This window comes from Lissotriton vulgaris, chromosome 7 (assembly GCF_964263255.1).
Source record: "Lissotriton vulgaris chromosome 7, aLisVul1.2, whole genome shotgun sequence".
NCBI lineage: Eukaryota > Metazoa > Chordata > Amphibia > Caudata > Salamandridae > Lissotriton > Lissotriton vulgaris.
Window position 1 is genome coordinate 266,172,060 of NC_141695.1, and position 22,303 is coordinate 266,194,362.

General features: G+C 43.4%; 1 long non-coding RNA gene across 1 annotated transcript in view; it reads left to right on the forward strand.

Moving 5' to 3' along the window:
* The first annotated feature begins 2,198 nt into the window (after positions 1-2,198).
* The window catches only part of LOC147701344 (uncharacterized), a 36,711-nt gene continuing 16,606 nt past the window's right edge, over positions 2,199-22,303 (forward strand). Inside the window, exons 1-3 of the long non-coding RNA XR_015297452.1 lie at positions 2,199-2,479; positions 5,013-5,070; positions 19,295-19,345. This is a non-coding gene — a long non-coding RNA (uncharacterized LOC147701344). The remainder of the gene's footprint in view (positions 2,480-5,012; positions 5,071-19,294; positions 19,346-22,303) is intronic.

Sequence of the window (22,303 nt, forward strand, 5' to 3'; positions counted from 1 at the left end):
AAAACATGGTAGAATTTAACTACACCTAATTGGCACATGTAATCTACTTGCACATTCCTATTAAAAGGCCCTGACGTTAGGCCGGAGTGCTCTGTGCCAAACTACAGAGTAAGGACAGATTTATTTAGCGACTTCAGTGGTTCTCCCTGACAGTGAATGTTTTTAAGTGGCAACCCACCATCTTCAATTAATATTGCAATTTCTTACAGTGTGTGTAACTCAACTAATTGTTCCTAGGCTTTTCATTTCTGAAGGACTCTGTTCAATAATGTGAGATGCATGTCTTGGTGACAGGCTATCTGAGTCTCCTTCATTTATACTGCAAGGTGTGGGGATTTAATGATATTGTGAGGCTTTCATTTGGACTTGTTGCCTTTATTGGCTAGAACGGAGGCAAGGCATTGACAAAAGTCCCATCAAAGCACACGTGAGATGAGACAGCGTTGAGAATCAAATGGCGGATGTGGAGGGCATGGAGATGTGGGTTAGCACTGCCAGGGGTGTTTATAGTGTTGCTGATGAGGTTGAATACTGGGGTATTCATGCAAATGTTCTTCCTTTTTGATACCCTTGTCCAAGAAGGGTACATGGGCAGTAGTGTGATACTCAGTCATGCTCTCCAGATATATAATAACTTTCGTTAGAGGTAAGAGAATTGGCCTCATCTTGAGAGGGTCAGACCAGTGAGGTGGTGAACTGAACACTTCATTAGTATTGGACTTTGCAAATGATAGTAGAATGACATCATTGCAGAAGATAACAATTTTACTTGTTAACATTGGTTTACCATCAGCACTGTCTAGTTTTGGCACAAGGATCATTATCCAAATTCTCTCTTACAAGAATGCAATGTCTCCTGGTTTCATCAAAACAAATATTCTACAATGTAATGGTAGTTAATGTGCGATATTGCATCAAGTCTCAGCTACCATGAAGAACCGTGGCGACTTTGAAGACTCATTTTTCAAATCAAGCACCCAATTCAATGCAAACAAGTGTATTCAGTCTTCGGCACTCAATGCATGGTGCATCACAGAGTCACACTGGTTATATTAGGACATGGTCCCCATGAGTTTAGAAATGTAGTGCAAACGCTGATGATTGCCTGTCCCTGTTTGCAAGCCTCTATGATCACTCTCATCAGCCGCCAGTAACAGTCATACTTTCTGACCCCTCGAATGTCATCGGTTCTCTCTGCATTGTGCAGCTTGACTGTCCACTTTAGGACAGTGTCAAAAGTATTTTGCACATTGAGGGTCCTGTCTTCAGTGTCAAAGTCCAACAAAAAATGTGGAAACGAATAATTATTCTGGAAATGTTTAGATTAGTTAGAGGGTTTCTAGCCATCAACCATGCGCTGTTTTGAGTGGCTGCAAGCAGCTGAAGCAGACTGCAGTGAGATTATTGGTAAATTTCGAAATTTGATTTACTAAGGGCTTGCGTTGGCCTTTAGTGACTTTTCAGAAAGTCTCTCTAACGAACAAGCCTTTCTTTTGCCCCCAGAGACTTAAACAATAGCCTTAGAATAACTTTCAGGCCATGATTTTCTATGATTTACCCTGGAAACGTTTAAGCACTGTTCCCAGAAGGAGGTGCTCTGTCAGAGGATGTCCCTGTACGCGTCCACTGCTGATCCTGGGCGTTCCTTCATTCGCTCTGTGAAAAACAAAGAGGAAACGTTTTCATGTGCAATCAACTTCCTTATTAAGAAAGAACAAAAAAGGTTTTAAAGATTTCACAAGGAGCTGAACACACCCTCTCTTTCCGTGACGATTGCTTCATTCTAAACCTGTTCTCAGTGATCAGAGAAATAATCAAATAGTGCTGAAACAATTGCACACAGTGTCTCTTTTGCACAAGTTGTGACACCTTTTCTTGCAACAACCAGAAAAGGAAAAGCTTCCAAACACAACGATGCAGTTAATCGCATGATGGCTTTGCACATGCAGGGGAAAAAGCATAAACAGATTTGTTACTGTATAAATGCCTACAGGCAGGAAAGAACTTCACAAGCAGTGTGATGAATGAGGTTCGGAAATATAAATAGTTCAACATGCATTCTAAGGGAAGCACTCCGCCGGTGTCAGAATTATACAGTAAATAATACAAAATGTGAGGTGAGAGTGTAATACTTCTTTTTGCAGGGTCAAATCTCACTCTATGTATAAGTGAACGATTTATTAACAATTCATCTTACAGACTGAGGCGTTGTCAAGTCTGACCGAAAACAATGAAAGGTGAAATGCAAGTTGTGCAACGGAGTGATGGAGCGTCGCAAACCAGGAAAAGGAAGCGGGTGTCGGCTCCAAATCTAATTACACATGAACCCCAAATTATGCAACAATCAGAAATGACTCAGAACTACCTTTGTGCACCTTAGGCAATAGTGTGGACTATGTAAACCCCAGAGCAGGAAGAAGATGCTCATTCAAGCCGACCTGTGGACGAAGACCTTCTGCAGCTCCAAAGTCGACACTAGGTATGTTTCTTCGCACTGCCTTCGAGCAGTGATTTAGGTTTCACCAACATGTCTTTATATTCGTTGTTTTGACCCATGCCTGCGACCACAATACTTCATTTCACGGTGTGATTTTACTACGGCAATATATTCAACCCGTGCGAATTCCTCGTGAGGATTGGCGGCTATTGTCTCATTTATTTTCCTTCTCAAACCACCGTTTCAGTAATTACATTTCATTGCCCTCCGTTTAATTAAATTGTTTTAGTATATTTGCTTTTTTTGACCACACTGCCTAATAGTAAAGTAGGCAAAGCAGACAAACTAAAGGCCATATTATCAAACCTGGGCGATAAAATTATCGCCGCTTTATCGGTAGGAAACTGCGGCTAAAGTGGCGATAATGGGCTTGATAATAGGCTCTATGGAATTCCAATCGAAGCCCATGGTAGATGGGAAGGACATCTAACTCAAGCCTCGATTGGAATTCCATACAGCATATTGTCTTCGGAATTTTTGCAGGTAAAACTCGTGCCCAGTAGGGAGGAATTTCTGGATCAAATAGAACCTCACCCTGCAAGAAAACTATATACACAATTAAGGCACGACTGCCTGCCACTTAGGGCACTGACCTGCAAATGGGCAGGTCAAGAGGAGGTAATCTGCCCTGTCTGCAACAATGGCAAAGAAGACATTGCCCATGTTTTGTTTTTTTGCCCTGCTTATAGCGTAATCCGGAGAGCCTGGCTGGTACCAATATGTAGAAATCAGGGACTAAAACATTGTGCTTACGCCGTTAGAATTTTAAAATATGATACATCCCCCCTTATTGTGTTCTCGGTCTCCCGCTTTTTGTACGGTATGTGGCGCAGTAGGTCCACTTTGATTAATTGTGACTAATTTTTAATGATGGCCATTTTTTGTGGATAACTGATTGTTTAATAATGTTTTAACTGCTGGTTCTTAATTATTTATGTATTTTATTGTATGTACATACTTTGCTTGTGCTTTTATGGTCGTTGACCGAAATAAAGTTATAACGAATATTATCAAGCCCAATATCGCCACTTTAGCGGCAGTTTCCTGCCGATAAAGCGGCGATAATTTTATCGCCCAGGCTTGATAATATGGCCCTAAGTACGAACCATTTTAGAGAAAGAGTGCACGAGAGCGCGATATCGAGAGATAAAATCGGGGTGAGAGGACCAAACTGACCGCGAGCATAGACACTTTGGCAAAGAAGATAAGCAGAGACAGTCACAGAGAAAAAGAAGACATAAGCAAAAGACAGAGTGAGTATTAGAGAGTGAAGGACACTTAAAAAGACACTGAGATTGATCCATGTGCGTGAAAGTGAGAGACAGGGAGAGAGCAAGTGCGTTTCAATGGGAAGTAACTGCTCAGACCCAGAGTTACTGGGTGCTTTGTCAGGCAATTTTTCAGGATTTCGTCATAAAACACTTTCCACCTCATCTGAGCAGGCTGAAAGTGTCCACTCAAGTGCGGGTGGGCATCGGAAAGCTTTGCCTTCTCACCCAGGACTGCTGTAGGGGGTGGGCAGCGGCCATGCAATTCTGCTGCTTCAGCCCTAGCCCTGCAACAACTTCAATGGGCCAGTGGTCTCCAGGCCTGAATTATCGGGTTCAGAGTTCTCACCCATTGATGTTGCTTTAGATGAATTACCCAAGCTTTGCATTGTGTTTTCAAGATTGTCCAATCACCAATTGATATACCTTTCCTCAACATTCTGTCCATCTCTGACATCATAAATCAACTTTGCTAGTTCTTAGACATTATTTCAGATTTTAAATTTCTTAGACTGGATCCTTCATCTTTTCTACTGAATAATGTATCCCACAAACAATGAAAGAAACGCTTCTATTTTCTATCTATCCAGAAGAAGAGAGAGTAGTTAATAGCCCTGAACTGACAGCTCACAGTGACTGTCTTTGCCTCTTCTCACCAGCCTGAATAACGCATATGCTTCTGTCTCTGGTCCTACTGATGGCATTCTTGGGTTCGCCCCATACGACCAAACAAGGAGTAAAAAACACTTACTTTCCTGCTGTGTCCTGCCACTTCTAGTTGGCCTCCGAGCATGAAGATCCCTTACACATGCTCGCGGCTCCATATGCAACAGTAACAGCACCCTTCCATTCTACTTCATCGCTCAGTAATAATAAACAAAGGCTGTTTCAATGGAATTGCACAGCTGTGTGGGACAATGGCTTAAGTATCCCTCAGCAGTGAGATTATATAGTTACGGAACAATTTGGCACAAAAGAAATCTGATTATTGTAAAATGCCACTGCTCTCTTGTCCCATTAGAGGGCTTCCAGTTCGGTCTATGAGGATGAAAAATAAGCATCAACATCCACTTAAAGTTAACAATACTATTTTGCAAGCAGTAGGAGAGGAAGATAATTAGATCCTGAAGGTACTTTGCAAGCACCGTTTCATATCTCACCACCACTCTCAGTCACTCATGAACCCACGCCTTATGAAACAAATCCACATCGAATGCTCATGTGTATGCAACTTCTTTTCTATGCAGGACAGCGCGACTCTCAGAATGGTGAAGAGAACGTCTTTCCTTCTTGTGCTGGCAGCAGGTGAGTGCAAACCAAGCTTAAAGTAGAGAGTCTGGAGGATCAACTTGAGGAGTAGAGGGGAATTTAAGGCCACATGCCCTCTTGTTCTCAACTTCTGCACCTTGAAAGGGCAAGTGTTGAGAGGCTTATAGCACTATCACTGGGAGGGTCTTGAGTTTTGTTTTCCATTTTTAACAAGTCATAGAACACGTCTAAATTGTTTTTTTTTATTTGTTCTCATTCTATTGAGTTGGTGCAATAGCTTCTAGATAATATTTGCTCACTTGTTGAACAGTTAGTCCTAGGCCTCTGGAACAGCACTGCTCCCATCTCTTTTACCAACAATTTTTCAGAATTCCCTTCATGGTCCTTTTAATCAGCTGCTAACAATCAATTAACTAAACCTACACTTTTAAAGAGCATCTTATAGAGTTTCATGTAGAAAGAACAGACAGCAGGAATGAAGTATCTGCAAAGAGCCATTGGCTGATAACAAGGCTTAACAGACAGGCCTTCAAGCCAATGTATGAAGAAGACGCATTCAAACACCACAGCGGCTGAATAGGGCTGATTTAAAGTCTTTTTCTGTATGCCATATTTTGTGTGTGTGGGCATATGTATTTGAGTGTGTAGGCACATGTGTGGGTGTGTGTTTGTGTGTGTGTGTGTGTGTGTGTGTGTGTGTGTGTGTGCATGTGTGTGTGTGTGTGTGCATGCGTTTGTATGTAACCAGACCTACATAAATGCAAAATCCAAATATAACATTAGCCTCCAACATCATTTATATACATGAATTTAATTAAACCTAGGACAAAGTTCAATGAATGAAAGAATCAAAAGTCTTAGACACACCATTCTCAAAGAGAAGCTATCCCATGTCAGATACCAACCAGATATTCAGCAATATGCATCATGAAACTAGCTTCAAATTTCTTTGGAGATGACTTTCTTCTCGCTTTTTTTTTCCTTTGGAGTTTTATATAGCGCAAACATGACACGAAGGTATTAGAGCACTTTACATGAGCACCAGTTGTGTTTCTAAAGAACATACGAATATTTTTTTTGTTAGGCACAAGGAGAATAAGGGCCATATGTATCAAGCAAAATTGCATTCGCAAACACCGAAATTAGAAGAATTTCGGTGTTTCTGAATGCAATTTTACCAAAGGGCATGCATTAGGGCAAAATAAGGGATCCCAGAATTTGCGATTCCTTATTTTGCGATTGGATTTAAGGAATCACAAATTTTGCTATTCCTTAAATGCAATGTAAGAAGCACCAAAAAGTGCAATTTGGACTTAAGGAATTGCAAATTACCACCAACTTCAAGCTGGTGGTAATTTGAGATTTCTCTGAAAAATGCACTTTTTTGCATTTTTCAAAGTGCAATGTGAAGCACATACATGCCCTTAGGGCATGTACGTGCGCCACATGTGCACCCATGCTTATTTCAGGGGTGCATCAAGGTGTGCTTTTGACACCCCTGCACCCTTAAAATTATTCTCAATTTTCGATTCTCAAATTGCGAATCACAAATTCAGAATAACTTCTCTTTCATTCCTATGGGCCTCCTGGCCCATAGAAATGAATGGGAAAGTATTCCTTAATTGCGATTCACAATTTGCAAATCGCAATTAAGGAATATTAAGAAATCGCAAAACAATTACGATTTTTTACATACATCCCTATTTGCAATTCTCAAATAGCGATTTCTAAAAAATCGCTATTTGAGAATCGCAAATCAAGATGTTGACACATATGGCCCTAAGTGATTTGCCCAGAATCACAAGCGTCAGTGCCGAGACTCGAACCCAGATCTCCTTATTTGAAGGCAACCACCCTAGCCATTAAGCCACATCCTGTCCCCTTTATGCCACATCCTCTCCCTTCCCTCTCCTTCCCTTTAATGTATGCTTCTGTATTGCAAGCCTTAACATCTCAATTAAGCAATCAATGATTATGTTTAAAAGAGGGTTCCATCACTGAAGCATTAATCTATTTTCTGTGCTGAAAATCAGTGGTAATTAGGTTATACCCTTCAGCCTTAGGGTAGTCTTCCTCCACATTTTTGCCTTCCTCCTCCACTTTTTCTGACCTGATTTCTGCATGTATTAGGACTCTGCACACTTTAGTACTGCTAATCAGTGCAAAAGTGCTTGTACTCGCTCCTCTAAACATGTTAATATTGGCCTATACCTATACGGTATATTTATTTACTTATAAGTCCCCAGTAAAGTGGCACTACCAGTGCCCAGGTCCTGTAAATTAAATGCTACAAGAAAGTCTGCAGCACTGATTCTGCCATACCCTTAAGTAGCCCTTTAATCATACTTCAGGACTGCCATTACAGAACCTGTGTGTGCAGTTTTAAACTGCTATTTTGACCTTTTATCAGCCCCAACCTTCCCTTTTAGTACATACAAGTCTCCCATAGAGAAAGCACAGGACAGCCCAAAGGGCAGAGTGTAATGTATCTCAAAGGTAGGATTTTTACATTCAAGTTTTACATGTCCTTGTAGTGAAAAACTCTTTAATTTGTTCTTTACTACTGCAAGGCCTATGTCTCCCATGGGTTAGCATTGTAGTTGCCTTATTACATTTTATAAGTGTCAATTCCAAATGGGAAGAAATTACTGGTTCAAGTTTGGTGTCCATGGAATTCTAATTGGCAGAAATTGCTCAGAGCATCACTTCCGGTCGGGAAGGCGAAGGAGGTACTTCTCGCCTGCTACCCTATTAAAAACCAATGTGTACGCGGCCACGCAGCGGATGTGCGCAACAGAAGTGTTTCGGCGCGCCAAAGGGAAGCCTGTCTGCGCCTGACTAGGCACAGGGGCCAGGAACCCTGGTCCGTTGGGGCCACAAGTACGGATTAAGTACTCAGATGAGGAGTTACTTGGACTGTCAAAGCCCACTGATAAAGCATACAAGCATAATATAAATGTAGATTGCGAGGCACTAAAATGTGAGCACTCTAACATGACCTTAATTTGTAAAACATATAAGAATAACGAGGGCAAGCTGCACTTAGCATTACTAAACTGCAGGTCATTGGCCAAACTCAAATATGAGCTCCAGGACTTACTGAGGGAAAGATCATTGGACGCTCTATTTCTGACCACTCCAGATGTGCAGGACGCTTCCCTAGTGAATATATGCTAGACAGGCAGGATCGAGAAGATCAAATAGGCAGCGGAATTGCTATAATCTATAAATCCACAATGAAGTGTGTGATTGTTAGACCTGGCATCTTTGGCGTGGTTTCCCCTGTCTTTTTGCCTATGCCTCCTGTATTTTTGGCACTGTGCTGGATTTCAGTTTTGCTTGTATAGATGCTTTGGCCACTTAGCCACTGTTGATCAGTGTCAAAGTGCAATTGCTCCCTGTGTAAATTATGATTGTAATTGGTTATCCATGATTGGCATATTTGTATCACCAAGAAGCCCCTAGTAAAGTGCACTGAGTCTGCCAGGGCTGGTGATACAAATGCTACTAGTGTGCCTGCAGCACTGATTGTGCCACCCACTTGAGTAGCCCTAAAATGGTGTCTCAGGCCTGCCACCGGAGTGCCTGTGTGCAGTCTGTGAACTGCTATGCCCTCCGGGTCAGTGTCCCCACTGACCAGGCCCAACCCTTCCATTTATGTACACATTGGTCACCCCTATGGAAGGCCCAAGGTACCCCCTTGGGTGGGCACAGTGTATGTGAAAAGTAGAGCATGTACCAGTGCAGGTGACAAGCTCTGGTAGTGAATTACAGCCATTTTTGTTTTTAACTATTGTAAGGCTACCTTGCCCATAGGCTATCATGGGGAATGCTGGCTACATGGCTACCAGCATACCTTCCCATAGGAGCAAGGTAGGACATAAAAGTCTGGTATCCCTGAACTCAGGATTTAATACCACATCTTTTAGGAAAGGTTGTTTTTAAATCCTGTGTTTGAGAACAGCACTTTTAGAAAGTTGCTGTTCTCTTGTCTGACCTTTCTGTGTGCCTTGGCCTGTTTGTGAATTGACTGTCTGGTTTGAGAGTGACAGGGGCTGGGGAGCCCCCACGAGGCTGGCTGAGTCATCCCTAGGCTGAATGACTGAATCTGTAAATTGAGTGGTGGGAGGGGATAGTACCTGGCCTGAATAGGGCTGTGCCTGCCTTCCACAGTGCTGGCTCCACCTCCTGCTGGGCGGCTGACAACCCTGCCCCTCTGTCTGAAAGGAAAAGAGAAGCCAGGAAAACAAAGTACTCAAGGAACACCCAGAACTGGTTCAGACCGGGCTCAGAGCCCTCCTGCACAAAGGGAACAAAGACTTTTAAGGATATAAGTACAGGACTCCTGACTACAGAAAATTAGATCATCCTTTAATCAAGAAGGAACCCCGGCCAAGGTGAAAGCTGAAACTGAACAAGGAAGACTTTCCTGCGGTTGCTCTGCTGGACTGACCTGCTGTTGCTTTGCTGCCAAGGAGAGGAGAAGGACTTTGCTTTGTGCTGTGTCCCCTTGCTTGAAGGAATCTCCAAGGGCCTGAGAAGAGCTGGCTCCCTGTTAAGAAGTCCCAGGAACAAAAAGACTTCACCCCCAGCTTCCCTGAACTCTGATGAGACAGTTCTGTCCTTCCTAGAGTGCTTGGGCCAGTCGTGGTGCCTCTGGAAGTTGTACCTGTGGTGGGAAGCTGGAAACCAAGATTTAAAGATTTTTCTGCAAAGTTTATCGCATTGCTCGCTTGCAGAGCGCATCCCAGTCAGTGTGAGGAAATTCCTGCCACTAAGAAGGCCAAGATCATGGCAGCGCCTGGTGCCGCTGCCAGAGCCGTCACTTCCTTAATTTTCGGGACGCACCAGTCGGGTGCGGGAAGATTACCATCGCTGCAAGTATCGTCGCAGTGCCTTTCGTCACTGAGTGAGATCGTCGCACCACTTGCTTGTGGGCCGCATCACGTCGTTGTGAGAGTCATCGCAGAGCCATCGCATCGAGGGACAACGAGAGTAGAAGATCGACGCTGAGCCGCGCATCGTCGCTACACCGGAGATCGTCGCCGTCCAGAAGATCGTCGCATTGTACCTTTTGCGAGCTGCTTCCACTGAAACTTGGGCACAAGAATCCACGCAAGGTATCGCATTCCTCCCTGTACAGACCAGAGTCACCGCAACACGCCTGCTACATCGAGCGGGGTTGTCGCATCGCCTCTCCAGGGTCTCAGGGATGATGCATAGCTTACTTTTCACCGCGACAGCTTTTCAGTTGGAACTTTTGTTGCAACTAAAGGAACTGTTGGCTAAAGCGTGATGCAACTGTGAACAATTCTAACGCAACCTTAAGTACTCATTTGAAACCATATTCTTGAACTGGTCAGGAAAACGTGCCTTAGCTACTCTCCATTGGCTGCCCATACGGGAGCACGTTGTTTTCAAAACAATGATGCCCAAGGTAAAGGACCAAAATATCTCCAAAAATTACTGACCAAGTATCAACCCAAACGCCATTTGAGATCTCTGGGCTGTAAGCTTTTTCAAGTGCCCAGAATCTACCGGGCGCGTATGGGCAGCCGGTCCTTTAAATACATGGCCAGTAAACAATGGAACTCCCTACCCATTGAACTCCGGATGGAGCAATCGGAGAGGAGCTTCCGTCAAAAACTAAAAACGTATCTGTTCCCGAAGGTATGAGTTTCCGTTCCTTGCCTCCCTATTTCTATTCTCTTCTTCCCTCGGGAGCGGCCTCGTTCTTTGTTTATACAGCGCGGGGACACACTGTTCCAAATGTAACCAGGCGCTATACAAGATGCTTTTATTATTATTTATTATTATTATGTTGGATTTTTTTGTTGTTTTGGTCTTGTGTAGTTTAGATTAAATACCTTTCTTTTTATAAACTGTTGTGGAGTCAGTTTGTGGTGTTTTCACTGTGTTACTGTGAGTGTTGGTACAAATACTTTGCACTTTGCCTTCAATAAGCCTGACTGCTCGTGCCAAGCTACCAAGGGGGTGAGCAGGGGCTATCTGCAGAATGTTTCCTCCTTACCCTGACTTTAAGCAAGGGTCCCTGTTTGGACAGTGGTACCTACCTCTGCCAACTAGAGACCCCCAGTTCTAACAGAGATTAAGCAAGCTGACCTAGAAAATTGTGAGTCGTTCTTATTTACCCCATCAGTGGCAGAAGACAATATTATATCTGGCTTTCTAATCTACCGCCCACCAGGTTCAGTATCACAATTCATGGCGAGCCTACAAGAGAAAGTTGGGCACCCAGTTCTCCAATACAAAATGTTTCTGGTGGTAGGTGATCTGAATATACACTTTGAAAACAAGCAGAACAAAGAAGCTCGCACAATATGCAAGGACCTGTTGACATTGAATTTAGCACAAAGATTAGAGACACAAATACACCAAGGGGGTCACACTCTAGATCCAATTTTCCTAAACTTTAAGGAGACAGAGGTAGGAACACCAGGGCCAATCCCTTGGTCAGATCATTATCTAGTCTGCCTATAGAAAGAGGCTAGAACAACCAATTAAGAAAATTACAACAAGGAAGTGGAAACATTTTAATTCCACCTCTTCACCCAGGCACTATTGGATAAAAATCTTATACTAAACAAAGACATTATCCTAGCCAATAAACAACTGGAAGATTGTAATACAGAGGCATTAGTTGAGTTAGCACCTTGGAGCACCAGGACCCCTAGGAGACAAAATGCAACAGCTCCTTGGTTTAATGATGTACTGATGATGGCCAAAAAAAGTGTAAAAAGCTGGAGCGAGTAAGGAGGAGAAATATTGTATTAGGGTCACAGAAAATTACAAAAAGGAACTAAAACAATATAATTCATTAATTAAGAAATCCGGATGTAAATTTTATACAGAAAAAATTGAAAGGGCCAGTAACTCCTCCAAAGAAATGTTCACCAAACTGAGGTCTCCCAGAACATATGAAAATATAAGTGATACAACTGCCTCTGTAGAGAGCTGCAATAATGTGGCAGACTTTTTCGCTGATAAAGTGACAATAATCTATGACACCTTCCCGGTAGAAGCTCAACAGGGATCTAGCCTGACTTGTGGAAGTTAGACAAACTTTGCTGGGGTGACTCTGGATAAATTTAAGATCCAGGAATTGGAAGAACTAACAGCCACAGCAAAAGGGACAAAATCTAGCTCCCCTTTAGACCCTGCATGACTCGAGATAGTAATGGAGGGGGGGACCTTGATTATGTCATATATCTATGAGCTCATTTCACGTTCCTTTCAGAATGGTGTACACCCCACAAAATGGAAACAGTCTATTGTTAGGCAATTAAAAAAGAATCCTTTGTTAGAGCAAAATATACCAGAAAAAGTACGTCCTATCTCACTACTACAGTTTGTCACCCAGATTGAAGAGAAAGTAACCAATGAACAAATGGTTGACCACATCAATAGGAGTGACCTATTGCATCCCTCTCAATCAGGTTTTAGAATGGCCCACTCCACAGAGTCAGCTTTACTTCTGCCACAGAAACACTGAGAAAATATGCAGACAAAGGGCATATGGCCGCACTGATCTTGGTAGATCTCAGTGCAACGCTTGACACCGTATCCCACAAGCTGCTCCTCCATGGATTAGAGACTTGCGGCATTTTTGGAAGCGCTCTGATTTGGATGACATCATTTCTCTCAGCACGGAGCATTCAAGTCTTCATCAGTCACATTTATCTGAGAGTATTCCCAGGCCTCAGGGGGTTCCACAGGGTTCAATTTTGAGTCCCACTCTATTTAATCTTTATGTGGGACCACTGGATGAGCAAGTGGAGAAACATAAGGTGTCAGTTGTTTCCTATAGGGACGACAAGCAGCTAATTGTGATGCTATCTCAAGACAAGAACCAGGCAGCAATTTCTTTTTCCAAATATTTAGAAGAGGTGGCAGACTGGATGTTGAACCATTGCCTCAAGTTAAACGGGAGCAAATTGGAGGTAATGGTTGCAGGCAAGGCACCATCCATATGGTTGTCCGCGGGGTGGCCTGAATCACTATTCCAACTACCTTCCCCTGAAATTGAAGTAAAAAATCTCGGAGTCTGGGTGATTCCGAGTTGACATTCGATAGTCAGATTCAGAAGATAGTGGGAAATGCTACGGGGCAAAGAAAATCCTGAGGAAAGTCTTATATCTCTTACCACCTAATGCTAGGAAAATCATAGTACAGGCGGTAATAACGTCTCAATTGGATTATGTACATGTACTATATCTTGGCGCTACAAAAAAAGGATTGTCCAAACTACAGAGGGTGCAGAATGTGGCGGCTCGATTGGTACTTAGCCTTCCGAGAAGAGCTAACACGAAGAACGCCCTGACAGTACTACACTGGCTGCCACTGGAAAAAAAGAGTCATGTTCAAGGCAATGTGCCATTGCCACCGCATTCTAATAAAGAATGGCCCAAAGAACCTTCAACGGTTATAACGCAATACATCCAAAGACGGAGGCTGAGATCTATGTGGAAGGCACTGGTGACTGTACCAAGAAACTTAGAGCTAGAATGAGGGCACACTCATTCAGGTATCTAGCAGCAAAAACGTGGAACAATTTGCCGATGTCTGTAAGAATACAGCCATGTGAGGGTAGATTCCGTAAACAGCTAAAGACCTGGCTGTTTTCTAAAAATGAATAACTCTCGGATAGTTTGTACAACACAGTACGGCATGCAAATGCAGCCGCATCCTTTTCAGAGGCTCTGTCTTAGCACGGGAACACACCGGTGGTGTAACCATGCACGCTACAAATGGATAAATAACTAAATAATTTGAAATTCTAACTTATGATGAAGTTGTTTTAAATTGCAATTCTGAAAATGCCACTTTTAGAAAGTTATGGAAACAAGGGTTCCTAGCTTATTTAGAATAATCACAATACAGTATAGAACACAATGGACTACTATACTTTAAATTCTCCTTGCCCAGCCGGACAAGGAATTTATTTACCAACAAATGTCAAATTTAATCACAATATTTTCCAGACAAGTAGTATGACACAAGCCTGTGCCGTACTTTGAGAGAAAGTAGATAGAAAAGAGTGAAAGGGGTGTTTTCAGGCAAGAAAAGGAGCAAGTCAGGGCACTTATAAATGATAAGAAATAGGGACAGTGTCGCCTGGAGTGAAACAAACAATATCACATTTAAAATACTACATGTATGTACACTCATGGGTGTCGACGTTTCGATCCCTTTGCTCAATTAGTTAATTGGGATCATCATCAGGACTTTAAAATTAGAATTGCCTGAATGTAACAAAGCCTGTTGAAAAAGTAGGGAAAATAAACAGAAAGAACATTTTTTAAAAAAAAACAATTATTGAGGAGGGCGGTCATCGCATGCCTTACATCTTTATCACTATATATCCGGAATCGCAGTGTGTGACAGGTGTTGGGTGATAGTGCCAATTTATGAAGTACATCGTCAAGTTGCAATTATACATAAACAATGAGCCTCGGAATCGCAGTGACTCTTGTGCCAAAAGACTAAGGATTGTGCAGAGCGAGTGAATTGACTGGATTGTGCAAGCCGTGTGTTTGGTGAATGGAGGAAGCCCTGGACTCAGTGAGCTGGTGTTTGAGCCGAGCCTCATGCATCTATATTTTGACTCTTGTGGGGCTAGAAGGTCATTATTGGACGTACCTCTAAATGCGAGGAATTGGGTAAAGGCGTCAAGCCTTCTTCAAACAGCCGAGGATGACGTCCCGTAAATGACAGGAGTAAAGCACCGGTCCTGCTTGTTTAGTTTACATATGTCCCATAGCGGCTTTTCGCCGAGCTGTGGGAACAATTGCACTTTAGTACATGTGATACGAGAGGGGCCAGGAAAGGGGTGATTTAAATAAATTGCATACCCATTATGAGCTCGGTTTTCATTCTTGTTAGGTTCCAAGTGGATTTTTAAGGGAAATGGTTCTTGTTCTTTCAGAGCCGACTGGTTGTGCGGGCTGAAATGAATTAATCACTTACAGGTTATCAGACCGTTTTTGGGATCGGTTCGGGGGACCTAGATACAACACATATTAAGGAGGCATACCTTAAATAATAGTACTGAGTAGTTCACTTGGGGCTCGATGGCCGTAGTAACTGATAATCAGTTGTCCACTCTTTGTTCGATCAATGTCGCAATGGTAGGCTGAAAATAAAGGTATACTTTATTTGGCGTCTGATCTCTGAAACATGGTCAGAATCGGACTCTCTGTCCGGTCGGGCGCATAGGGGAAAGAGCCACTTACCGAGTCAGATTGGAGCTCGCGTCTGGCCGGGATACTCCGTCTCAATGCCGGTTCCTAGTGGGAATCATGGGAGTGCTAATCATAGTTTGGCGGTCCGGTCACGTAATGGTGAGTCCGTGCGCCATCTTTGAACGGTGTCCCAGTCTTTGATAGCCTCAATAATGGTAGGGGCTCATGGACGCATTTGTGGGCGCCATCTTGCGATGCCTTGAAGTTCATTGGTAACATGTTAAAAAAGTGTTCCTAATGGGTTCTGCACCGTATATTTTAACTAGCAATGTAACATATGAGCAACCATAACTTCTGACTGCATGAAGGGAGGGGGGTCCCAGTATTTAATTCTTTTAACAAGGGTTAAGTTTGGGCGGCGCAGCCATGAGTGCTATCATTAGAAGTATCGTTAGTGAGTCACTGAAAAGGACCTTCTTACTGAATTTTAGGACATGCCTCCAGATGATAGCGTGTCACTTGGTGAGATGCAAGGGTAGTTTAAACAGGGTATTGCTTGGCAAGATACATGAATTAACTAAACAGGGGGAGGGGAGTGCATGTATACCAATAACGTTATTGTGGGTGAAACAATTGTGACACATATTTTTATTCATTAATATCATAGCTCCAGATTGTTGAGACCCATAACTCTTTCTGCTTGACAGATATTAAGTTTCAGATCACGTCTGTGGTATTGTTCTTTCACAGAAGTGTGGTCCAGTCCTCACTCCGGTTCAGTCCCGTGTGGATGGTATTGAATTGTATGATTGATTTCAGTTCCTCACGATTCAGGATCTGTTGCAGATTACCACCTCTTGGCGGTAGTTTCACAGATTTCAAGACTGTCCATTTCAAGTGATCTGCCGTGTGTTTCAGGGATGCAAAATGTTCCACTCGCGGGGCATTGGGAGTCTCACATCTTATGCGGCTCCGGTGTTGGCTTATACGTGTCTTCACCTTTTGTGTGGTTTGCCCACATACATTTTCGGGCATGGGCATAAGACCGCATACATTACATTACAACTATTGCAGTTTGTTAAAACTTTCATCTCAGTTGTGACATTATTGTGACTGAAAGTGCGCCCCTCCAGTGTCAAATCACACACAATACATTGCCCACATTTTACATGTCCTGTTACAGGTGGTAAGCCCCAATTAGATTCAATTGTATTATTTGGAGGTGGTGCAGGTAAGGCCGCCCGGACAAGATGGTCTTTTATATTTTTGCTTTTTTTGAACGCAAACAATGGCTTTTCCAAATTTAGTTGACCTGCATTCAAAATTGGCCAATGCTGCAGGATTGTTTTGCGAATTTTGTTCGAGACTGGAGAAAAAGTGGTGACACATGCAATTCTCTCAGTCCTCTCCCTACTTTTTGGTTCAAGTAAGACCTCTCGGGGACAGTACCATGCTCTTTTAGAAGCATTCCTGACTAATCTCTTTGGGTATCCACGTGCTTTGGGTTTTGATGACAAAATATCTGCCTCTCTGAAATAGTCAGGTTTTGATGAACAATTACGCCTGATGCGGAGGAATTGTGAGTAGGGAAGTGAATCTTTGAGGGCTTTTGGGTGGTTACTATCATACCTAAGCAAAGTATTGCGTTCGGTTGGTATCCTGTACAATCGGGTCAACAATTTGCCCTCCTCATGATAAATTGTTAAATCCAGAAAAGGGATCTCTGTTTTATGATGGGAGAGAGTAAACTGCAGGTCATCACAGTTATTGTTTAACCAGTGTAAGAAAGATTCTAAAGTCTTCTCATCCAAGTTCCAAACTAAAAAAAAAGTTGACATTTTCTTGTCCTAGCCATTTGGTGCCTGAAGCCTCTAGCTGGTTGTACGACTGGGTGCACTTGGGCTTTATGTATTCCCTCAGATAGCCATCCAGAAGGGGAGCATAGATTTGAAGGGATGGGCCATCAGTGGCACGATGGGAGGGAGGAGTTCGACACAGCCTCATTTACACCTAAATAGGATATCGCCTGTCCTCTCACAAAGAGTCTAACATCTCTGCATTGTCACTCTAGCCAGCTTGGAGCCAGGGCAGGGGATTCATATAATTCTGTGCACTTCAAAGCCATTGTCTAGAAGCTTTTCCACCTTCCCGAACCAGTGCACCACGGTTTACAAAATGGGCCTCATACACCACCACTTCAGTGCGACTTTCGCATCAGAGGATACCCTGCCATGAAGAAGGACTGCTTTGCTGCTGAAGGACTGCCAATCTGCTGGACTCCTGCTTTGCTGTGCTGACCTGCTGCCCTTTTGCCTATGTGAGAAGGCCTAGACCTGCATCTCTTGAACCACAAACGCAGAGTGACTCCTAGGGCTTAAGGCTGCCCCCCCTGTTCTGAAGCCACAGGGACCTGAGAGGCTTCCAAAAAACTTGTATTTTCACCTAGACTCTGCCGTCTGTGAGTCTGCCCTGCCCCAGTCATGCATCCTTGTAAGTGAGCCTAAGGAGCTCTGCCAGCATGCGGATCCAGCAGATCTGATGCATCTCCTCTGTTGCATGGCACAAACCCGAGCAGGACTGCGTAGATTAGACCCATTGCAAAGACTCACATTGATGCTGCAACTTGTGTCACCTTTGGAACCAACTCTGCGTGATGCTTACCCAGCACAGGACCTTGCATCTCTTGGCGACAGCAGCCTTGACGACAACTACAGACTCTGAAATGCAGCCTATCAGATCTTCAGAACCTACGCATCACCTCAAATGCGTGTTCCATCCCCGACAACAGACTTCACATCACAAGCCCCATTGACAGGATCTTTAAAGCTGATGCAAGTTGGGGGTCTGATTGTGCCTTACCCTGACAAGGATTGTAGTTTCTGCTTGACCAGACACAACATACCTCAGTCAACCAACAACCTAGTTTTTTACTACTATAATTTGTCATGATACCATGTGCAATATTAGAGGTACAGAACATTGTCTCACACTTCACTGCAAAACACACTTATGCCTGTGTGCCAAACCCAGAGGGGGTGGTGCACCATATCACAGCATATGCACTGTTCCCAGTACAGGCACAGACCATGTGTACACCCTCCTGCAAGGGGATACTCGGATGGTCCCTGGGACTGCCTGTGCTCCTTTCCCTCCTTTTTAGTGGGTGCCTTCTGGGGGTGTGTAATTACAGTCAACAAATACTTTGCCTTTGCACCCTCTTCTGTATTACAGTGTTTTGTATTTTCATGGGTCGATGACCCCACACCAAAGAAGGAATGTCTCTTTAAGATCATGCCAGCACACATTTAGTGCCTGCAAGATCTATATCATGGGAGAGCCATTTCGTTATAACAAATTGCTCTTGGGGCAGTAAAAAAAGTGGGCATACAGCCTGTTGCACCACTGATGCAATTTCTGTGAAACTGCCCTATGTGACTTGTGAGTAAACAAGCGGCTCTTGTAAATTATGTCAGTTTTTTTATCACATGACCACATAGACTTGATCAAAATCCCATGTCACCCCCTTTATAATGTTAATATTACCTTTCCATATTGATATTTTTAGTTGAGATGAGATTAAGGACGTTGGGCCCAATTCACAGAACTAACTTAAGACAAAATTCCAAACGTACTACCATTTTGGTACTCACAGAAGGCACTTACTCATTTTGCCTTCTGTGAATACCAAAATGAGTAAGTGCACTTACTCGTTTTGCTATTCACGGTAGGCACTTACTCATTGATGGGCAAGTGCCTTCATTGAATACCAAAATGGTAGTAAGTTTAGGATTTTGTCTTAAGTTAGTTCTGTGAATCGGGCCCTTCGTGAGCAGTACTTTGTAACTGGTGTCCAATATGATGTCAAACACATTCCATTTTCTCTGCTGCAGTAAACTAAATGGCATGTTGATTTTTGGTTTCATTCTAGCTCGGTGATCTCTGATTAACTGGAGGATATCTTGCTTGATCCCAAATTGTTTCATTATCTGTAAGGAAACTTGCATTGAGAGAAGCGACAACGTGATGCTTCCATTTATGTTTATTTTTTTCTTTTCCAGTGCTAACTGCGATGCTTGGAACAGTAAAATGTCAGGATGGTGATGGCAATAGTAAGTAAACGTCACACATGTATCATTCTGTGTGCAGGGATCCATTACTGGACATCTCCTGTTTCGTTTCACAGGATTATCTTTTCATAATTTAATTGATCGAATGAATCAATTTTTAGTATCAATGTAAAAGTATTGTTTACATGATGATAATGCTAGGGCTAACCCTAAGGATAGAGCCAGGGACAGGAGTAGTGGTAGTCGTAGGGTTGAAGACGATGGCTATAGTCATTGTCGAGGGCTCATCATTGTATTCAGTCTAATTAAATTTACCAACTTAGCATGGATCTTTCTTCCTTTTGCTTTTATTAATATTCTATTGCTTGTTACTGTTGGTCTCATTCCCCACTCAACATGTTGACTTTGAACTCTGGTTTCCTCACTTGTCCCTCTTTCTTAAATTAGAACTGTCTGTCTGTCTGTGCTGCAACTGATTCTGTGCAGCTCAGCGACGGTATCTTTTATAAAATCGCCTCTGAGCTTCTTTTCCTCAAACCTTTATCAATCTCACTTTGAGTGCACCCTGTGCAGGAGATGGGTGATGGGAGGAGGTGAGTTGTCTGGGCAATGGCAGAGGGTTTGGCCTCGCTCCAGTATCACCTTTGGCAATGTGTTGTGGTAATTCCACTCCTTGAGTAGTTGTGTAGGAAAATATTGACAGTATATAACACTCTGGGTACAGCAATCAATGTATGCTCTTATTTTGTTAGATTGTAATATCTTTCCACCCTCATATTGGTTGGATGAATGAATTTGTTTGATGTCACAATGTAAGTGTATCCTCACTGCCTCAAATCACTCCTGGTGTTCAGTTTGCGGCCTTTGCCCACCTAGAGAAACATTGCACCCCTGGGGTAACTGGCAAAACCAGGAGATGGGGCTGTGGACGAAAAGCAAGCAGGCAAGAGGCTGTTCAATGACAAGCAAATGTGCCCTCATTGCACTTACATCGGACATGATCTCTGTGATGGTGCAACGCCATCATCCCATTCACACAGCGCACCTGGAGCGCAAGATCCCCTAAAATTGTAAATTGATACTTGTATAACGCACTACTCACCTGCAAGGGTCTCAAGGCGCTTGTACAAATACCGCTGTGAAACCCATCCTGGCTTTCCCTGTGAGGCGTTGACTCCTGGGCACCCCCAAAGTGGAGGACAGGCATCCTTAGTGTTGTGGGGGCCGTTGTGGCGATTAAGCAAGCTATTGCCCAGAGTTGCAGAGTGGGACTCCATGATTGGAATAGGCACCGAGGCGAGAAATATCAGGTCCGTGGAAATTTGAGCCCAAGACCCGCTAAGGCGGGGAATTGAACCCTGGTCCCGGGCCAGACCTCTGCATCAGGGTCTGCCGCTCTAACCATTTAGCCACACTTATCCCCTGCATCAGGTCCCTCACATTTCACCCAGCCCTCGTCTCTGCCTGTCCTGGAAGCCCTACAGCGTCCCACTCACAGCCATGACTGCAAATCCCATGGAGTTCTTAGCTGCCAATGTTGGAGAAAAACAAAGGCCCCCTGAACTATATTTGTTCGATTCCTAGGACAGGGATAAAACATGTGCAAAAAACAATTCCTAGGCAATCATAGATGCATACATATATATATTAACGGAGGGTATAACAAACACACTGCAATTAAAGCTAGATTTTACGTTACGTTATTTTATTCATTACAAAAGTACATTATTGTTAAAAATCTAAATACATATAGTCATACTGTGGCATTAAAGAATAAAAATTACATACATAAAAACATTTTTCTCTTGTTATACAGTTAAAATTCATAAACTAATAGGAACATTATTAGTCACGTAGTAATTTATTCGACGCGCGTTCTTAGGTGCCAAGTCATTTTAAGCAAAGGAACAGGGTTGTTTATCCCTTTCTAATAACCACAGCCATACCTGGGATGCAGTGGCCCCTCAAACACCCGAGGCCTGGTGTCATTGCACCTGCTGCACTATGGATAGGTATGGGGTGCCAAGGGGTCTCTCCAGAGATATTTATTTCAACACATCGATGCTTCCCCTTGCAAGACAGGTGACTGCTCCAAACGCTCACTTTAGGGGTGAACTCCATGTGCCTCATTCATACCTCCACGAGGTAGTGGCTATAACTAGAAGGGCTGGAAAGATATCGTTTCATTCTAATTTGGTCGCAAATGTGCACCCTGGTTGAGTTCCAACCTCTGGCCTCTCAAGAATAATGCTCTGAAATCGATACGTGCTACATAATATCAGTAGCACCAATACATGTTTAAATGCATACTCCAGTCATATTATTTGTAATCTACCTGTCATCTATGACACATATCTCTTTGGGTATCTGTCTCTGTGCCAACTTCCAATTTCCCTTGTCTTAGCGGGGGCCCCTTATTTAACTCGACGCCATCTTAATGGTCGTCCGAGAGCTCGTGTGAGGTGTCTAGAAGGTAGCGTGGACCCCCCTCCCACCCCACACTGTTTATCACATCCGCCGTCGCGGATATCCTGGCCCCGGGAAATCCGTCGGAGGGGCATCTAGCCGCCTCCTCCCCTGGGAGGGGCCTATGACCGCCTTCCCTTAGGCGACCTCATACTTAGTGGGTGCCGCCTCCCCGTGTGAGGGGCCAATGGCCGCCTCCCCCCGGGCGCTCCCATCCATAATGGGTGGCGCCCCCCTCTAGGGATCTTGAAATTACTGCTCACCGATCATGACCTTACCGCGCGACCAAAAATAAATACGACGTTTTATTATACCTAATGAAGAAAGAAAATAAACTTTACATTGCAATATCTATCCTGTAAACTAAAACATTCAACACATCTTTCAATTAGACTGTGATACTCCGCTCCACTGGGGAAGAAAATGTTATGCAGCGATTCACTTTATTGCAGTACCAACATTGATATCTTTATTAATCACTAAACCAGGAGAAAAAAGATATTTCTCAAAGAAAATCAATTTTATTGCAGTACT